The 17,383-nt window shown below is 44.9% G+C and overlaps 1 protein-coding gene across 1 annotated transcript in view; it reads right to left on the reverse strand.

Annotated features, from left to right (window-relative positions):
• Positions 1-17,383, reverse strand: part of HTR4 (5-hydroxytryptamine receptor 4) — a 353,363-nt gene that overhangs the window by 333,086 nt on the left and 2,894 nt on the right. Inside the window, exons 2-7 of the mRNA XM_032477069.1 lie at positions 16,671-16,778; positions 16,234-16,470; positions 14,921-15,024; positions 13,673-13,784; positions 11,106-11,205; positions 6,492-6,573 (exon numbers count right to left, since the gene is read on the reverse strand). The gene's annotated coding sequence lies outside the window, so the exon portion shown is untranslated. The remainder of the gene's footprint in view (positions 1-6,491; positions 6,574-11,105; positions 11,206-13,672; positions 13,785-14,920; positions 15,025-16,233; positions 16,471-16,670; positions 16,779-17,383) is intronic.

Consider the following 17,383-nt stretch of genomic DNA (forward strand, 5'->3'; position numbering starts at 1 on the left):
ATTCTCATTTAATCCTGATGATAACCTGATTAGCTCTAAGAAACTTTCATTAGCTCCATTTTACTAGTTGGGTAACTGAGGATTATAGAAATTGAATAATTTGCCTAATACATGGCAGAGCTGGGATCAGAACATAGGCCATCACACTTCAGAGACTGTTTCTTATATCATTATGTTCTCCCAGCTGCCAATCTAAAGAGCTTCTTGTAATTTAGTTAATTAGGGCTCTGGGAGTAGAGTATTTTATTTTCATGAATTAGCAGGAAATAAACTTCAAGTTCAGCATGTGTTACTGAGTGCTGAAGTGTGTGGCTCTTGACCTAGTTCAGGGTGTCCTGGAACTCCTCATTCAGCAAATACAGGTTTCACCCTTTCAAAACTGTATCAGCACCTATGATAAAACAGGTTCTGTACTCAATATGGGAAATGCAGAAAGAAGAGACATGGGGTCTACCCTCAGGGAGTTCCCAGTCTCAACAAACTTGTGAGCAACCTGAGAGTTCCCACCATTGAACTTGGTAGTTGCCATAGTCCTTGAACATGTGAGGTCCTCTGAGTAGCAGAGCAGAAGATGTAATGTAATCTGGTGCTTATGTAAGTCTATGAATTGTCCAGTAAGAGAGGCCTGAGATTGAATACTGGCTCCTCCATTTAATGAGCTGAATGACCTGAACAATTCCTTAACTTTCTGAGCTTCAGTTTTTAATCACCTTTAAATGCCTCACCCCACGGTTGTGGGGTGGGAGGACAAAACGTCTGCTCCAGCACATGGTAAGTGCTGCTAAATGGAAGCCATTAGGAAGGACTAGTCTAGGGACTCAAGGCGATTCTACACAAGACTGGGGTAAGAAGAATGAGTAGGAAGTGGTCATTTCAGGAGGAGAAACTTTGGACAAAGGCAAGAAGATGTAAATGTACACTGTGTGCTCAGGGAAAAGAGTGGTTCGCTAGGGAAGAAGAGAACCAAGATAGAACTTGGAGGTGTAAGAAGTGTCAAAAAAAGAGAGTGATTACCAGTGACCAGTACTCTGAGCACACGTGTGCAAAGACATAGGTACAAGGGGTTCATCACAGTAGTGTTTGTAATGGGATCATGCATGAATGAAGACACAAGTACATAAGTAAATAAATAAATGGAAACAACCTCAGTATTCATCGAAAGAAAACAAAAGAAAAGGAAAGAAAGAAAGAAAAAGGAAGGAAGGGAGGAAGAAAAAGGAAGGGAGGGAGGAAGAAGGAAAGGGAAAGAAAGAAAGAAAGAAAGAAAGAAAGAAAGAAAGAAAGAAAGAAAGAAAGAAAGAAGGAAGAGAAGAAGGAGAAGGAAGGAAAGGAAGAGAAGAGAGAGAAGGAAGGAAGGAAAGGGAAGAGAAGAGAGAGAAGGAAGGAAGAAAAGAAAAAGGGAAGGAGGGAAAGAAGGAAGGGAGGGAGAGGAGGGGGATTGACTAAATGAATTATGATATAGCCATTTAATAGAATACTGGACATTTTTAGTGATATGTATCCATATATACTTACATGAAAAGACATGTGCAGCATAGCATTACACGAAAATGCCAATTACAGAACGGTATGTTAAAATGATCCCAACTTTATAAACTCATAAGCAACAGTATAGAGGAATTTTACCAAACTGTCTATAGTGGTTACCTCTGGGGAATGGCATAGCGTGGGGATGGGGGTCGGGGAGAGGTGCTGGGTTTCACTTCTACTCTACATACTTCTTCAGTGTTTGGATTGTTTACAATAACAGATGTGGGGATTTTTTTTGGTATTTCTTATAATAAAATGTTTTACCAAATTTTAATTCCCTGAGGGAGTTAAATAGGATTAAAAAAAGGAAAAGAGCTCCCAGGAAGTCACTGGTTAGCCATAAAAAAGCAGGTTCAGTGCCAGAGTGGTGGCAGAGGAGAGTCAAAAACGAGTGAGGTCAGAAGTGCAGTCAGCAGCAGCCTCTCTTCTCAGCCTGTATGTCCAATGGACAAGGGGCCAGAGAAGAGAAGAAAGTGGGGGTGCTGCAGAACCCCTGAAAGAAGGTCCAGGGTAGGAGGAGGGAAGAGTAAGGTCAATCCGGTGAAGAAAATACATTTATTGGGAAGGAAGGAGGGACGGAGGGAGGGAGATGGTGGTTGACAATCCTAAGAGTTCTGAGAAAATGATGGGTGGCCTCCTCCTCAATAAGGTGAATGGGAGGTGATTTCCTGATCGGGCAGGTGGAGTGGGGAGGGGGTGAGCTCAGTCTGGAGGCGGGAGGACATCAGAGGACCTGATTTCTGACTCCTCAGAAGGGATGGGAAGGAGTTCCTCCTCATGACTCCCCCACTTCCAGCAGGTAAAGCCACCCCCCTCATCCCGTTCCTGGACCCCCCATTCCAGGTTTCCAGGCTTCTCTGTGTCAGCCCACCCTCAGCTCTTTCCAGACACAACTCTTTGTTTGCGCAGTGTCCCTGGGGATGTGAAGGTGAGGAAGGGCAGAGGGTGGGTGGCCTGTGGCTACGCTGCTAACAATGTGGCTTCCGGGTATTTGTCCCTGGTGGAATAGAACTTTTTTGGTTGTTAAGGGAGAGAGAATGTCTAAGCTCTCTAGAGTATACTAGAAGTGCCTCAAGGTTCTCATAGCCAAAGTCTTTCCTCACACCCTGGGTCAACTGGGGACTATCAGACCATGTGTCCTGATTTTTCTGTCGGAAACTATAACCAGCAACTCATTAGTATTGATAGTGTTAATGACTTCATTACTGCTAAAATCATCCTCAGTAAATGATACTTGGAATGTGGAAGGAGAGAAGGAAATGTGGAAAAGAGAAGGAGAGAAGTGAGAACAGGGCAGGAGAGGCGAGTCTCCAAATCTCAGAAGGAAGTAGAGAGGGGCAGGCGATAAATGGGCGTCCTGCAGCTGGACCAAGAGGGTTTAGGATCCCGGGTGAAGAATTTTAGTTGTTTTCTTTAGGTGGTGAGAGGTGCTAGAAGCCTGAGGTCTCCACGCTGGGACCCATCCTCTCCCTCGCAAACCTGGAGGCTGGCTCAGAGAATGAGCAACATGCACACACACAGTTCCTGCTCCACTCCAGTCAAAGTGTCTAACGTAGGGTGTGCTGAGGAGCCCGCACCCCTACCTGGGGGCGTGGGGCAGGATGGCCCTGCTGAGCTGGACTGAGTCAAGGTCTATGCCAGGTGACATTTAGGCAAGAGGAAATCAGCTGACAGTCATCTAGCACCCAGTGACAGCGAGCCTTTGAATTAACAACCCGTGTAACAGTCTTCACACTTCACTCTAACAAAGAGAAGGTGAAATCCTTCTGGAACAGTATCTGCCACAGTACTTCCTCATAACTCTAGTCCCCACATATGTTTTTGGAAAGACAAACATAGTTCTGTGACCAAAAGAGATGCATAAATGCTGCATTCTACAGCTGCTCTGGAGAAGTCACCACATACGTTAATACATTAAAGTCGCTGAGAAATCCTGCAGTGACTGAACTCTGTTCAACCTAGTATTGCACAAAATTACATCACCAGGGAACACTTTGTTCCATATCATGCTGAGGACAATGGCTCTCAGACATTTTTGCTCACAGTACACTTTCAAATTCTGGAATTTGGGGCAGCACACTTGAAACCAGTAACGTGGGCAATGTGCACGGACGGGTCCTGGGGTTGTTCAGCAAGGTCTCTCCACAGGGCAGTCAGAACTCCGTGTTCATTCAGGGCCCCTCAGTCCTGAGGTGAAAGCTGACTTGAACTTGGCTCTGCCCTGATCATGCTTTCTGATAAATTCACAGAACAAAGTCGCCAGCTATTCTAGTAAAGCCTTTCTTGGAATGCCTCAGCATCACAGCACACCTCTTCACAGCCAGTGACCCCACGCTGCAGGACATCACACCATCCACTTAGCTCAGAGTTCTCCCCTGCAGGCATCCTTGCCGTAGTGTGATGCACAGCTGAAGCAAAAATAAATTTTACACACTTTGAAAAAAGTTTGGCAGCACATCCGTCAATAATTTAAACCACACAAGCTGAGAGCACTGGCTCTGGAACTGGTATTCTAAGAAGTAAAGTAGGAGGGCTGTTGAGAAGAGGCATGAGGTTATCTTGGGGCTGATCCTTGCTCCCCAAGAGGCATGGAGGGCTGGGTAGGGGAGGGAGGCAGGGCTACTGGACCTCTGGGAGCCAACATCCAAAGTCCTCCAAAACACAGAGACAGAAAGTAGTGTATAAATCCCATTTTCCTGCTTCCAATTCTTTAAACAACAAATCTTATTGGCAAGGTTTCAGTATTTATTTATTTAATTACATGCTTGTGATTTTTTTTTTAAGCAAACTAGCAGAAAAATATGGTCACCCTTAATTAATTAATCCTCATTAGGGAACTGTGATGTATAGAAAGGCATCAGACAAGAGCAAAGACCCCTGTACCCTCTTCCTAGCTCTGCCACTAGATGAGTAAGTAGCTTCACCCCCTGAGGCTCAATTTCCTTAGCAGCAAAAAGAAGGGCTGAATTTGGTAACTTCTAGAACCATTTTAAGGTCAGGTATTACTCTGATTTCTAAAATGTGCAAAGGAGGGGAGGGTATAGGTCAGTGGTAGAGTTCATGTCTAGCATGCAGGAGGTCCTGGGTTCAATCCCCAGTACTTCTGCTAAAAAATAAATAAATAAACTTAATTACCTCCCCCGCAAAAAATTTTTTAAATTTTAAAAATTAAAAAAAAATGATACTGGGAAAATTGGACAGTCAAATACCAAAGAATGAAACCAGACTCCTCTCTTACATCATATACAAAAATCAGTTCAAAATGAATTAAAAACTTAAATTTAAAAAAATGTGCAAGAAATAGTTCTAAAATTAACACCAAAAAAGCAAATGAAGGGTGGTGAACAAAATAACTATTTAATGATTATTACTTACCATTAGCATTTATTGAAAACAATGTGCCATGCATTGTTCCAAGTTCTTTGGATGTTAGTATCTATTTAGTCTAACAGCATCCCTGTGAGGTAGATATTATTATTATTACCTTGTTTTATAGATACTAAGACATTAATTGCTCAGAGAGATTAAAAGGCTTGGCCAGGACAACACTGATAATAAATAGTGGAGCTAGGATTTGAATTTAGCAACTTGACTCTAGAGCTATTATGATTGTAGATTTTCCAAAATAATCAAGCTTCAAAGTACAGTAACAGATGCTGGTGTATCTTTTTATATGAAATGTGTGTGAAATATAAATCTAGAAAAGAAAACTCAAATACCCAAAAGGGGAAGACTTAAAAGGGGCCAATTCGATAACAAAACTAAATTGTCCGTCCAGAACACAGACTGAAATCTATTTCACTCGTGCCCCAGTGGCCTGACACTTTGGACCTGGGTTGGTAAGTTGCCATGGCAAGGTTCCAGAGCTGGGTTCAGGAAGGAGTGAGGTAAGCTGCAGGGTGAGCCCCAGAGGGAGGAAGCTGGCAGGCATCCAGGGGAAGGTGGTGTGAGTGGACAATGGAAACTTAGAATCCATGCATCATGGAGCTACTACTAGGAAGCCTAGAGGTCATCCCATCAAAGCTCCCACCCAAATCAGGCATTCCCTTTACAACACCCTGGTGGGTGTTTATCCAGCCTTGCCTGAGCATTCCCAGAGATGGAGCTTGCTCCGATTACCAGAGAACCTTTTCTACTGCAGGACACCTGAAGATGTTAAAAAGCTCCATTCCTTTAATGAGACAAAATACGCTTTATGGTGTTTCTACCCTGGGCCCTGGTTCTGCCTCCAGAGGACCCCAAAAATAACATGTAATTCCTCCTTCTTATGATAGGCTTCAGAAATTAGGAGGCACACTGAGTCTTTTACCAGCACGCTAAAGAGATTGGCCCCTGAGGACATTCCTGCTGGGGCAGGACTTGTCCCATGACTGCCTCAGTTGCCATCCTCTGGGCACTATCAGACTGACCAAGGCCCACAACTTACTCTACTTGGTGGTCCTTTGTAGGACCTAGCCCAGGACCTGCCACACCGAAGTAGGCACAATGTCATTTTTCATTTCAATGCAACTGAACAAGGAAACTCCAAGAGAAAAATACGGCAAAAAGCGAGGGCCTGGGTCCTTGACAGCATCACTTAGGCAGCATTTAGAGCCACGTCTAGACCTGGGATCACTTTCCAGATCCTCCCTGGGGGGAGCCATTTTCACCACATGCTGGAGTTGGGAATATGGGGACACTAATCCCTGCCCAAGACTTGAAAGGGGCATTTTGGGGATCAGCATTATGACACAGTGCTGAGCCCAAGGCCTGGCCCACAGTAGCTACCAGATAAACACTGAACAAATGAATGAGCAATAGCAGCTTATTCTGCACCCACTATGTGCCAAGTTCTTATGTGTATTGTGCATATTACCTGATTCAAACTTTGCAGCTCCATGATTAAAATATTAATATACCCATTTTACAGATGAGGAAACTGAGAATCCAAGAGGTTAGGAAACATGCCCAAAGTGTCTCACCTATCAAGTGGAAAAGCCATGATTCAAACCCAGACTTGCCCATCTTTAAAGGCCATTGCTTCTAACTGCATCACACTGCTTCCTAAGGGAAAAAATGAAAGAGAGACAGACAGTCAGGGAAACAGACAGAATGACAGACAGACAGGAAAAAGAAAGAGGATGTAAGATAGCTTTTTGAACTATAAAACTCCCTGTAAAAGGAAGCATTGAGACCTGTTTGAGAGGAGCCCTCTCTAGAGCAGCCACATCTAGGTTTTCTAAACTGGAAATCAGGGGTGGAAAATTCCAGATTCTGATGTCCCTGCTTGGCACACAGAGGCTGTTGTGAGTCTGAGTTTTCATAGTTCTGGAGTTCCCTGTGTTTACAGGAACTTGAAGACACAGCTTTGTCCCTATTCAAGTCAAGAGACCCAGGCCAGGCTAGCCATCAAAGTCCACCAGGTTGCACCCTGATCCCTTGGCATCACCTCCTCCACCCTAGGCATTTCCTCCAGGCCCTGCCAGCTTCCACTGTGTCCCTCAAACATCAGCAAAGACACCATTGTCTAGCTTATGCCCCAATTCTGGGCACAAGGATTTTACAGGGCACATGTCCTGTCCTCAGCTTTGTGTTTAACACCTGTGCTAAAAGAAACCACAGCTGGAATCCACTATCCCAGAGGTGCATACACTACTGGGGGACGCTGAGGCCACTTTGCACAGGGTAAGGAGCCAGTCTCTATATCGAGAGAGCAGTGCTCCACAGTCCATTCCCTTCAAATCAGCTGGAAGGATCTGACTTAAAAGCCAAGCCAAACCTCATCACTTTCCTGTTCTGCTCGAAACGCTCATGGCTCATCACTGTGTTTAGAATACAAACTAAATTTCCATGAGGCCTGTCAGATTCCCTTGCCCCCCCTACCCAGCCTTGCCCTGTGCCCCCTGGCTCTTGCACCTGTCAATTTTCAGAGTCTCAAACTCATGCTTCTGCCTGCCTTGGGTGCATGCTGGTCCCGCTGTGCAGAATGAGTTCTCTTCTCCTGCTCCAGAGACCACCAACTCTTCCTCTTCCTTCTAAACCTCATGCCCTCAAGGCAGACACCTTGTTATAAGCCCTCAAAGCAGCTCTACTCCTTCCCTGCACACTTTAAATTATCTGGGTTTTGTGACTTGTAGTATAATTGACTTAAAATACTATGTTAGTTCTAGGTATACAACATAGTGATTCAATATTTTTACACATAATAAAATGATTACCACAATAAGTCTAGTTGCCACCTGTCACCACACAAAGTTATTATGATATTACTGACTATATTCCCTATGCTGTGCATGACATCCCTGTGACTTATTTATAACCAGAAGTTTATACCTCTTAATCCCCTTCACCACCTATTTCACCCATCCCCCTACCTCCCTCCCCTCTGGCAACCACAAGTTTGTATCTTTAAGTCTGTTTTGGTTTTGCTATGTTTGTTCGTTTGCTTTGTTTTTTAAATTCCACATAAAAGTGAAGTCATACAGTATTTGTCTACCTGTGATTTATTTTACTTTGCATAATACCCTCAAGGTCTTTCCACATTGTCGGAAATAGCAAGAGTTTGTTCTTCTTTATGGCTGAGTAATATTCTGTTGTATATATACACCATATCTTCTTTAGCAATTCATCTATCAATGAATGTTTAGGTTGCTTCCACATCTTGTCTACTGTAAATAATGCTGCAATAAACACTGGCTGCATATGTCTTTTCGAGTTAGCATTTTATTCAGATAATTACCCAGAATTAAAATTGCTAGGTCATATGATAGTTCTATTTTTAATTTTTTGAGGAACGTCCATACCGTTTTCCATGGTGGCTGCACAAATTTACTCTCCTACCAATAGTGCACCAGTTTCCATTTACTCCACAAACTTGCCAGCATTTGTTATCGCTTGTCTTTTTGATAATAGCCATTCTGACTGGTGTGAAGTGATAGCACAAAGCAGTTTTTAAAGATCTGTTTAGTCAGTCTCACCTGATTTATCTGAGCTCCATGAAACCACAGCCTGTATCCACTGTGCTCAGGGTTCTCCCCTTGGAGCTAGAGTAGTGATGGAAGAAACATTTGAGGGTATGCAGGCATTCTAGACTAGCCATTGGCTATCGCTGGCTGTATGCCTCTGGCAAACCCCTCCCCATCTGGAGGTCTCAGTTTCACCAACTAGAAAATGAGGCAGGTGGGCTGGGTAACCTCCGAGAACTCTCACCATCCCAACGTTCTAGGTTGAACAACTTGAGAACACTTAACAGCATAGCATCAGCTCGAGGCAAAACAATTTTAGAGCAACACCACCCATGAAGGAGGACCCTGGGAATGTAACTCCCTCCCGTGGTATGGGCCGTGTTTACAAAGTAAACCCAAGAAATCACCATAAATCATTCCAAGTGGAGCTGCCTGGGCTGAAACACCAAGACAAAAATACCTCCTGGCACAGCAACCCTGGGCCCCACCCAGCCGACGAGAAGCAGGGCCAGCCAGTGCTGCACCCTCTGAAAAGTCACTTGTGGGTTTTTCTTTCCACACTGGGCCCCTCTGCAGAGCTTCTCTCCTACCCTTCAGACCCCTAACCCCTACTAGGACCTTCACTGTTCTAGTGCCTGGCAAAGAGGAAATGACACGAAAAAAGACAAAAGATTGCGTTCTTAGTCAACCACTTCTGAGATGGATGTCACTCTCAGTATATGTTTCCTATGTTCTGATCTGATCTGTCAAATGGGGGTTGTACCATCTGTTCTAATGATCTTGAAAAAACACAGAGGGGAAATACTTTGAAAATCTTAAAAGGCTATATAACAAATGCAAGGGTTGCTTTTGGCCATAGTTTCCAACCTGCTGGCTTACTAAAACGCAGCCACCAAGAATCTCTGTATTTTATCTGTAACTGGGGAATGGAAGGCTTGGTCACAGAATCCCCAGGAAACCAAGTACCAAGTCACAGAATCTCAGGCATCCGAGTACCAGGCGGATGAATCTTCCTAGACTGGCCCAGCTTGCCCTAAAGGTAGATCGAATTCAAGCTTTTCATCGTGTCCCTGAATCGGGGTCAGGGGCCCTAACTCTGCACCAGACCCAGTCCTAAGAGATGCCCCTGGGTACAAAAACGCCTGAGTCCTCTGACTCTGGACACGTTGACAGTGTAGCTGAGGGGTTCAGAGCATGCACTCTGACGCCAGACAGTCCTTGGTTGAGTTCCTCTCTGCGCTGACCAGCTCTATAAGCTTCCCTTCCTCTTCAAGGAGACGAGGAGAGCTGAATGACTGACTGACTGACCTCACTGCTACAAGTGATGCACGTGAAGCATTTTGCTTTGTGAACACGTCACATGTTAGGCATTCAAAAAAAAAAATGTTACTGTTATGGCATGTTGTTACTTCTTATTCCAGGGTCAGAAACCTGCTCTCACTCACCCACGCACACCTCCACACACACGCCCTGGTCTTCTCCAAATGCCCTGAGCACTCTTTCCACTTCCTGCCTTGTCCAGCTTTGCTGTGTCCTTCCTGTTTTCCTCTAACAACTCCCTGAGACAAATATTTCTAAATTTACCTTGTAACTGACCTTATTTTACTCAGTATTGCTCAGGACGTACATCTGAAAACGAAAGTTCTGGACAAAAAGTCGTGGTCAGTGAATATACCAAACTCAAGTGCCACTATGGAGACACCTGGGCACCCGAGAAACATGACACAGGAAATAGATTCCTGGCTCTTTGGGGCTGAGGTTTTCAGAACTGGCTTAGCCACCGATGACAATTGCCAACGGATTTAACATCCCTGAAGTCTTAGTCTTCCTAGCTGTAAAACTAAAATACCTTTTTGCTTGTTTGCTTATAAGCCTTTTCTTCTAGCGAGACAAAAAAATATTTTGCAGAAACTCAGTATGTAAAACATTTAACAGAATAACAGCTCTGGATATAGGAGAGGGAGGGCAGGCTCTTGACTGACAGCCTGCCTTACCTTCACACGGTCTTGTGCCTTTCCTGCATCCCCGGGGCAGCCTAGATGTCCCCACGCGCACCCATAAGGCTTCAGAGAGACCTGCCGATGTGGCTCTTTGTTCCTCAGCTTCCTCAGCTGTTAAATGGGAATAATAACTATTCCTACCTCAGAGGGTTGGCTATAAGAATTTAATGAGTTAATACAAACAAAAGTCTTGGCACAGGAATCTGCAATCATGCAGATGCATCATAAAAACGTGCCCATGCACAGGGAACCATATTCAATATCTTCTAATAACCTATAATGAAAAAAGAATATGAAAAATATATATGCATGTATAACTGAATCACTGTGCTGTACACCAGAAACTAACACAACATTGTAAATCAACTACAGTTAAAAAAAAAAAAAAACCCATGTAAGGAGATTGTGAATTACCCCCAGCACCCCACCTCCACTCTCTTCAGAACACAGGAGGAGATGTGATATTTCTTCACAAGAGGATAAATTCTGTTTCTGTTGAAAGCATGTTTTATAAAACAATATTTCTTTCATTCCTTGATTCATTTGACAAACATTTACAGAGCTCCTATTCAATGCACCAGGGTTAGTATTAGGAATATAAATAGAAGAGACAAAGAAAGAGAGAACTCACATGAACAATGCCAGCCAGGCTGTGTTTAGTAGCTGGTGACCCATGCAGTCATTCATCCAACAAATATTTATTGTGCAACTACTATGACCCAGGCAGCATGCTGAGGACACAATGACAGTGAAGAAAAATCAGTTCCCAGCCCTGTGGGGTTTCGCTTTCTAAGGGGTATGGATAGGAGTGGCCAAGGAATTATGTGGAAAGAAAGATCCACAGGAGCTGAGGATATAGGGAGGTGGAGTAGAGGGACAGGAAAAGCAACCAGAGAGCAGAGAATAAGATAGGACTTCAGCAGAGCTGATTCAAGAGAGGAACAAAGGTGTAGCCCCAGGTGAGGTGGGGCTAAAGGGAACAGTGTGTGCCAAATTATTTATCCAAGGGATTTCCAAGAACACTACTATTTGCTCCTATTAATTTGTTTCTAGGAGGACACATACAACTTTTGGGGGAAACAGCTTTTTATATTTTAAATAAGCTCTTTTATAAACAATTATTGAAAGGTCATTTGACATAAGCAATGTGATTTTAAATAGATCCTAGCATTAATCTTCTCTTCATGAGAAACTGGCCAGGCTCTTGTTTCACAGAACTTCTCATTCTGGGAAATTAGTTTGAAAAAAATTAACTGCATTTAAGGGGCACTGAGTATGACTTTCAATATGGTGCCCAAGATTTGTATTTAGGAAGGAGCTAAAGATTTGGAGAAGATCCAAATTTGGATACTGGATTCTCACTAATTGAAGTTCCTCTCTCCAGACCCATTTCTTCTTTGGCAAAACACGCCTGACGCCTACCACAAAACGGGAATATCACACAAGATAACAGATGCCCAAGTGACCCATAGAAATTAAAGTACATAGAAATTACTCGTATTTATTTTAATATAACTTCCTTTCTTTGTTTCCCTTGCCCCCAAGCATAACAAAATTGGATTATTTTCGTGACTCCTGTTTATTTTGTGTTACTAAGGAAGAATCAATATCTAACAATGGTGTTGCAATTGTCCTGGGCTCACGTGTCACCAAGGAATCTCTAATATAATCTGTCAGGGAAGCCCATTCAAGCAGAGCCTTCTCAGGTTGATCCTAAGATACAAGGTGAGTAGGCTGGTTAAAGACAGCTCTTGGTGAAGCCACTGAGCCAGAGTCTAGCTTCCAGGATTCTGCTGTCTGCCCTTCACACACCACAGAACGCTTGAGTTTATGCCTCCAAACCCACCCCCTCCCTGGCTCTGTCCTTCCCAGTGTCCTCTCCTCCACCCGTCCACCACACCAGCCCCTTCCTTTCTCCCCATCTGAATCCACCGCCAACTCCCTGTGTGTCCTTCGATTGGTTAAGGTGTCTGACTAGGGGGGTTTGGGGGGTTTTATCCATAAAAAGGACATGATGAAAAGAATCTCTACCCCATAGACTTGTTTTCGGGATTAAAGGTGGTCATGCATCGTAAGAACTTCACACAATTTGAGGCAACTGTCAACACTCGAAATCTTTGCTTTTGTGACTATTCCCCGTATTTCCTTCCTTCCCACCTCCCCACCTCCCCTCCCTCTCTGGCTTCCTTCTTCCCTGATCTGTCCCTCAGTGACTCCCTCCTGCCCATCCACTGCCCCACTTCCTCCTGCCTTCCCCTTGTTCCCTGCCCTTGACCTCTGTGCCCCTGCCTCCCCTCACCCTGACAGCTTCGCCAGCCATGAGTCATGCGAGTTTGCTCCCACATTGGCTCCTGAAAGGCTCTGGCTGGGAGGCAGGCGGGCTGCAGAGGAGACACAAGCTGGGGCAGGAGAACAGTGCTGCCAGGGCTGCATTCGCCAGATGGAGCCAGCCCAGAACCTGACTTCACGGAGCCTCCAGGACTTGAACATGCATTTGCGGTGCCACCAGACATTATCTGGGGGAAGGATAAGAGTCCCAGAGTCCCTGAGGACTGGCAGAAAATAAGTTTTGTATTGCCCATCTTTGCTAAATGGGGAGAAAGATTGATTCTGGTCATTTTTAAGCCATTTTATTTAGTATCTAGGAAACTCTCCACTGAGTCTTCTCTCAATCTGCAAGTGCCAGGGCTCTTGGCTGAGCCCTGAGTTCCTTCTCATCTTCCTCTTCCGCCCCTCATTTCTCTCCCAGGCTGAATTTGGCACTGGACTCTAACACCCACTGACTTTTCCCCTCTTCTCTGCGGGACTTGGAACCCCTAGAAGACAATCCTCGGTCCCACGACACTGAAATTGTCTTAGTCCTGTGCATGTGGGTTAGGAGCACATGATCAGGATTCAGACAGACCTAGGATTTAACACTATATTTGCCAATTTGTTCTTGTGACCTTGCACAGAGTGTTTAATTTCTCTGTGGGTTTATTTGCTCATTTACTCATTTGACAAATAATGGAGATGAGTACCATAAATGAAACATTGAGGAACTGAACTAAACGTATTGGGGGAGGGGGTGCCGCAGGGCAGTGTGGAGACCTGTTTTAATGCAGTGAACAGAGATGGCCTAGAGCAGCAGTTCTCAACCTCAGAACCATTAACCTTTTGGGCCCAGTATGTCCTTCCTGGGGTGGGCGTGGAGCTGACCTGAGCATCACAGGATATTTGACAGCATCTGTGGCCTCCACCCTCCAGAAACCAGTAGACATCTCCCACGTTGTGACAACCAAAAATGCCTCCAAGACATTGCCAGTGTCCCCTGAGGAGTGGGAGAGAGGACCAAAATCACCCTGAGTTAAGAACCTGTGGCTTAGAGTATGAGTCACACAGACTTGTGTTTGAGTCTTTCTTCTACCATCTGTTTGCCTTGGTGACTTTGAGCAGGTAACTAAGCTCTCTGAGCCTGTTTCCTTGTGGGTGTGATTTGGTGTTGCTGTGAGGAATAACATCTCTTAGTGCTGTTACGAGGAATAAATGAGATAAATGAGATAACAACGGTCCAATAATGCAGCGGCTACTGCTGATGTCGTTAACACTGCATATCTGGCTCTCCTCCTGGCCTCTGGCCCCCCTGGGGACAAGAACTGGCTCACAACCCTGTCTGAGTCCCCAGCCCAGAGCTCAGAAGCCAGGACTCTTTACAAACCCGGTGAACTTTCACAGCCTAAATCTCCACGTACCCACCTGCTCCACACACACCGCAAGCACACACAGGACAGAGCAGATAATCAATGCTAACCCAGTGACTGGCTTTGATTGGACCCCAAGGTAGTCCCAGTTGTCAGTGATTTGATATCTGATCAGAACTGGGCTTTTCTCGTGAAGAAAGAGGCGGCTCCTCCCTGCCCTGCTAGGAGGAGGCTGTACTCTTCGGGAAGCTCATTCCCCTGCAGGGAGTGGCTGATGAAAGATAATGTTGCCTTTGGTCTTCCTCTTCTCCCTCAAACAATTGAAGGGGCCTTTCCTTTTCCCGTTTGGCTGGTTTGAAGCCCCTGATGCGCTTCTGCGCGTCACATCTTGCCTCTGCGCGGGATCTGTGGCTCAGCCAGCGGACCGAAAAGCATTTCTTTTCAGATGTCCATGCCAATCTGGGGTGAGCGGGTTGGCATCTTGCAGCCTCTCTGGTCCTTCCTGAGCATTTCGTGAGACAAGTTTCCACCCCCACAGAACTGGACATGAGGGAAGGGACAATGTCACACTTTCTCCCAGTGTCCTTATCCTTCCTCTTTGCTGGGGAGTGTGTGATCACTGGCACCCTGTGCAAACTCCACACCCATCCCAACCTGTCACCCTGAAACTCCTTCCAGATCTAATCATCTAGGATTCCTTTATCTTTATAGAGCCCTGAGTAATTCCTCCTTGGCATAGATAAAAGTAAATCCAACAGGCATTTACCTTATCAGTTTCCTCCCTTAAGAAATTATTTCAAACACTCTTCAAGGCCTTGCTTGTCCCTGTGCCTGGCAATACTGGCTCAAGTCCTCCATGGCATCCAGATCCTGCTTGAAGCAATTTTGGCAAGAGAAGATAGGGCCTGGTTAAAACAATAAAACACAACAAAACAAAAAACAGTATTTCCCAGAAAATGCTAATGTATAAGACACTATTCCTGGCACTGTGGTGGCTGCAGTGATGAAGGCAGGCCACTGCTCTGTGAGTGCCCTGTCACACCTGCACAGAAGTGCTCAATGAACGTCTGTGGACAACAACACGGCTCTCTAGAGGGGATGAGAGGACTGACGTCTGTTGAACGTCTGCTGTGTACCAGGACCTTATTGGGCACTCTAGGTCCAAAGGTGAACAACAGACAACCCTACAGACAAACTTAGACCTGGTGGAGACAGGTCTGTCCACAGAAAATGTAGTCAGTAAGCGGTAGGAGAGTGCTGTGAGTACCTAGAGCAGTGGTTCTCAGCCTGGGGGCTGAGTATTTCGAGTGTGAAGACCACAGGACTTTCTAAAAGGGTTAAAGGGTATTTTCCTTTTGCTAAAACAAGCAAACAAACAAACAAAAATCAGACAAGCATCTTTCTTAGATCACTGACTAGAAGATAAACAGAGTGGTAGGGTGTCAGCTTAAAGAACCTAGGATGGGAAGTCCACAGACCTTGTTCCTGACCTTTGTAACCATCATGGACTTGCTAAATGACCTCTAGTCATTTTAACTCTCTCAGCTTCAGTTTCCACATCTGTAAAACGGCTATGAGAGTATCTGATAGGCTCTTCTCACAAGGAAGCTTATGAAAACCAAGTGTGATGTTTCATTACAAATCATACTAAGAGATATCATTTATTGGGTGCAGGGGACTGAAAATGATGTTTTGGTCCTCACACCTTTGGTCTCGGCAAAGCTGCCCTGTTTGTGCCACTTGACAGACATCAGGCCAGAGTGACCATTTATTTTAAAGTATGAGGAATGAGAAGAAATATGAAGAACTGAGAGTGAGAGTCAGGGATTCTACCACCTTCCCACTCCCCTTACCCCCTACCACCCACCCAACTCTCTGCTTCTTCTCTCTCCTCGGCCTCTGCAGCTGCTCCACAATCTGGCTGCATTTCAAAACTTCTTTAAACAGAAACTTGCCAAAACAATACACAGTCCTCTTCAAAGCATGGTCCCATATCATATTTTCAGGAGCCATAGGAGGTTTAGGTGAGAAGGAGTCAGTGTGTGTGGAGGATGCTGGTGACTAGCCAGAGGCCATTACCTGGGGCCAGTTTCCGGGCATTTGGGGTGGGGCTGTGGTGAGTCTTATGATGGACGCCTGGAGGAGGACTGCAGGGAGAGGGTTGCGTAGCTGAGGTTTCTGAGCAGAGAGGAGAAGGATCATGAGGCCAGCATCCTTCCAGGCTGGACAACTTGGTAAACTAGGGTGGGGACCCCAGCCAGCAGCAGTGGGCTTGAAGATCTCTGCAGACGATGCCGACAGCCTTTGTCACTACATCTGACAATCCCAAAGAAGCACAGCAAGACAGAGCTTTCAGGCTGGAAAGTCCATTCTCATACCGCCTCCCCTATTTTTGCCATAAGTATATGCCTTACATACCATTCTTCAATTTTTTTTTTAATGACTCCACTTTTCCTTTGAGGAATTTTAAAGGACATTTAAAAGTCACATCAGTGGTAGAAGCTTCCAGTACTCACCATCTCAGTCCTCCTCTTCTCAGACACAAGGGAAGATTACAATCTCGGTGTCTCCCGCCGCCACCTCCACATACACCGCCTTGAGTTGGGCAGAGCCTCGTGATGCTTCTGGCCAATGGATTGTGGAGGAATTAGTCAATCGTTCAATGAAAACAATTCAATACAATGTTCTATTTATTAAAAAACACAGAACAGTTCTATATATTTTCTACAGTTTGATATACTCTTTAGACATATCCATAAATCTATAGATTATAGAAACATCTGAAAGGATTCACAGCAAATTGAGGGCAGTCTTACCTCCGGTGAGGCACCTGAGCTGCAGATGGGGAAGGGGAGATGGTAGTTTAAAAAAAGAACTTGAAATTTGCCTCTATATTTTAAATCTTCACAAAGAGAATATGCTTACGGATTACTTATACAAGTAAAAATTAATTTTAAGGTGAACAGCAAAATGAAAAAAAAAAGAAATAAAACTGAGAAGTTATGTTGGAACTGTATTTTGAAGCACCTGAAATGCCAAGCTATGAGTTTGTGCTTAATGCAAGCTGCAAAAGCCAAGATGAAAGTGTGGATGGTCATGAGAAAGCCCCGATCCAGGCTGTGATGGTGCTGCCTCCTCCTCCTTGAGAGGGTGTGGGGACTGGATGCCTAGACATACATGAAGGAGTATGTGTCATAAAGTTGAGACAGGAGGGGAGGGGGGAGGGCAC

This window comes from Camelus ferus, chromosome 3 (assembly GCF_009834535.1).
Source record: "Camelus ferus isolate YT-003-E chromosome 3, BCGSAC_Cfer_1.0, whole genome shotgun sequence".
Lineage (NCBI taxonomy): Eukaryota > Metazoa > Chordata > Mammalia > Artiodactyla > Camelidae > Camelus > Camelus ferus.